The 3,025-nt window shown below is 41.6% G+C and overlaps 1 long non-coding RNA gene across 1 annotated transcript; it reads right to left on the minus strand.

The window, feature by feature from the left end:
- Positions 1 to 325: 325 nt before the first annotated feature.
- On the minus strand, positions 326 to 2,615 carry LOC123729343 (uncharacterized). The gene is made up of 3 exons (XR_006761129.1): positions 2,434 to 2,615; positions 812 to 857; positions 326 to 698 (listed from the first exon to the last, which is right to left on the minus strand). It is a non-coding gene; the product is annotated as an uncharacterized lncRNA (long non-coding RNA).
- Between the last annotated feature and the right edge of the window lie 410 nt (positions 2,616 to 3,025).

Below are 3,025 nucleotides of genomic sequence, written 5' to 3' on the forward strand. Positions count from 1 at the left end.
ATACACAATCATCTAACAGACAGAAATGGTTATTCCATAGATAGACAAACAGGTATCCCAGTGTACATCGAGAAATGCTAAACATCACCTTTGTCACCCAGTCCTGGTGGACCTTCCATCGAATGTATGTCACATTCTGAGAAATCACTGCGTTGTCTATCCCTATGTTAGGCACATTCTCAATTTTTGGTAATTTCTTCCACATTCTGCAAATAAAGATGTAGAACCAGTATGAAATAGCACTAAATTCTAGTTACAGTTACAGTGTTGGCACAGAGATGTTTGGCTGTCACACATTCTGTGCGAGTGCGACCAATCTGTTCAATGACATCACATTCCCATAATTACTTACCAGCAAAGATTATACAAATTAAAAAAGGAATACTTTGAAATGTTTCTATTTGTGTGCAAACCACCCTCTTAGTAGCACATAATCAAAAAACTGAAATAGTAGATTTGTTATCACCCAAAACCTCAAATTAGGCTATTAAGCTATAAATCGCCATGGAAACAGTAGACAGCCATTTTCAGTTACATTAGCCTTTTTTCCTAATACTTTTTTATTGACTTAACAATGTGCCTTTAAGATGATGATGCATTCCTGTGGTTGTTCAATAGATGCATAAAGTTAATATAAAAAAACATGTTTACCTCAGAGTCTCCCCCACGGAGGTAATTAATATGATATTCACGCAGCCCTAGAAAGCAGAAAGAGAAAAATAACCCTTTATAATTAATGAGCCGAGTGGCATTTAACTTTTCCCCTCTGGTAATTTAATCTGTTGTCAAGCAGAGAGAGGATTTACATTACCTGGGAGTCTCCATACAAAATAGAACACTCATCAGGTCCAGTGTAGCTGCGGGGAGAGAAAGACAGGAATAACACTAAAGCAGGTCTCAGATCAGATTAGACATTAGTGAGACATGGTTTAGACTGCCAGTGTGTGATCTGGTATTACAAGTTTAGACTGCCAGTGTGTGATCTGATAATAGTGAGACATGGTTTAGACTGCCAGTGTGTGATCTGATAATAGTGAGACATGGTTTAGACTGCCAGTGTGTGATCTGATAATAGTGAGACATGGTTTAGACTGCCAGTGTGTGATCTGATATTAGTGAGACATGGTTTAGACTGCCAGTGTGTGATCTGATATTAGTGAGACATGGTTTAGACTGCTAGTGGGTGATCTGATATTAGTGAGACATGGTTTAGAATGCTAGTGGGTGATCTGATATTAGTGAGACATGGTTTAGACTGCTAGTGGGGGATCTCATATTAGTGAGACATGGTTTAGGCTGCCAGTGTGTGATCTGATATTAGTGAGACATGGTTTAGACTGCCAGTGTGTGATCTGATATTAGTGAGACATGGTTTAGACTGCTAGTGGGTGATCTGATATTAGTGAGACATGGTTTAGACTGCTAGTGGGTGATCTGATATTAGTGAGACATGGTTTAGACTGCTAGTGGGTGATCTGATATTAGTGAGACATGGTTTAGACTGCTAGTGGGTGATCTGATATTAGTGAGACATGGTTTAGACTGCTAGTGGGTGATCTGATAATAGTGAGACATGGATTAGACTGCTAGTGGGTGATCTGATATTAGTGAGACATGGTTTAGGCTGCCAGTGTGTGATCTTGTATTAGTGAGACATGGTTTAGACTGCTAGTGGGGGATCTCGTATTAGTGAGACATGGTTTAGGCTGCCAGTGTGTGATCTGATATTAGTGAGACATGGTTTAGGCTGCCAGTGTGTGATCTGGTACGAGTGAGACATGGTTTAGGCTGCCAGTGAGTGATCTGCTATTAGTGAGACATGGTTTAGGCTTGCCAGTGTGTGATCTTGTATTAGTGAGACATAGTTTAGACTGCTAGTGGGAGATCTCGTATTAGTGAGACATGGTTTCGACTGCTAGAGGGTGATCTGGAATTAGTGAGACATGGTTTAGGCTGCTAGTGGATGATCTGGTATTAGTGACACATGGTTTAGACTGCCAGTGAGTGATCTGCTATTAGTGAGACATGGATTTGGCTGCCAGTGTGTGATCTGATATTAGTGAGACATGGTTAGACTGCCAGAGTGTGATCTGGTTTTAGTGAGACATGGTTTAGACTGCCAGAGTGTGATCTGGTTTTAGTGAGACATGGTTTAGACTGCCAGAGTGTGATCTGGTATTAGTGAGACATGGTTTAGACTGCCAGAGTGTGATCTGGTTTTAGTGAGACATGGTTTAGACTGCCAGAGTGTGATCTGGTATTAGTGAGACATGGTTTAGACTGCCTGAGTATGATCTGGTTTTAGTGAGACATGGTTTAGACTGCCTGAGTGTGATCTGGTATTAGTGAGACATGGTTTAGACTGCCGGAGTGTGATCTGGTTTTAGTGAGACATGGTTTAGACTGCCAGTGCGTGCTAGACTAGAGGCTCACCAGTAGTCCAGTCTCAGAGGGACTGTCTCCAGGGAACTGATCTGACAGTACGGCTCTAGAGAGGACAGCTCATACAACTGGATCTCTCTGTCTCTGTAACACAGGACACACCGACAGGAACGTTGTCCCTGTGTGCATTCCAAATGGCACCCTGGTCCCTAGTCCTGGTGCGCTTCTTTTGAACAGGGCCCATGGTCAAAAGTAGTACACCATATAGGGAATAGGATGCCATTTGGGACGCGACATCTAACTGCTACCATGGGTATAACAGGTCACACTGTTCAACTGAGACTCAGTGATCTGAGAATTGACCATGATTAGTGGTGGAACACAGATGTTGTCAAGAGAGTGCATAGCAACAGGCTGCACTAACACAAGACAGTAAAAGAAAGGAATTTGTACAAAAGTAATGCTCTAGTTACTTTTCAGCTAAGCCTACATTCTGAAACAGACAATACAGTTCTTACCCTGTTCCCATGATAAGTTTGTTGTACTGTGGCATGGTGATAAAATCAGTTGCCCATTTTGGTTTTCTGCTCACAGGTCTTTCATGCTGCATTCAAAGCAAATCATTTAATTAATTGATGCAAAA

This window comes from Salmo salar, chromosome ssa20, assembly GCF_905237065.1.
Source record: "Salmo salar chromosome ssa20, Ssal_v3.1, whole genome shotgun sequence".
In the NCBI taxonomy this organism is placed as follows: domain Eukaryota; kingdom Metazoa; phylum Chordata; class Actinopteri; order Salmoniformes; family Salmonidae; genus Salmo; species Salmo salar.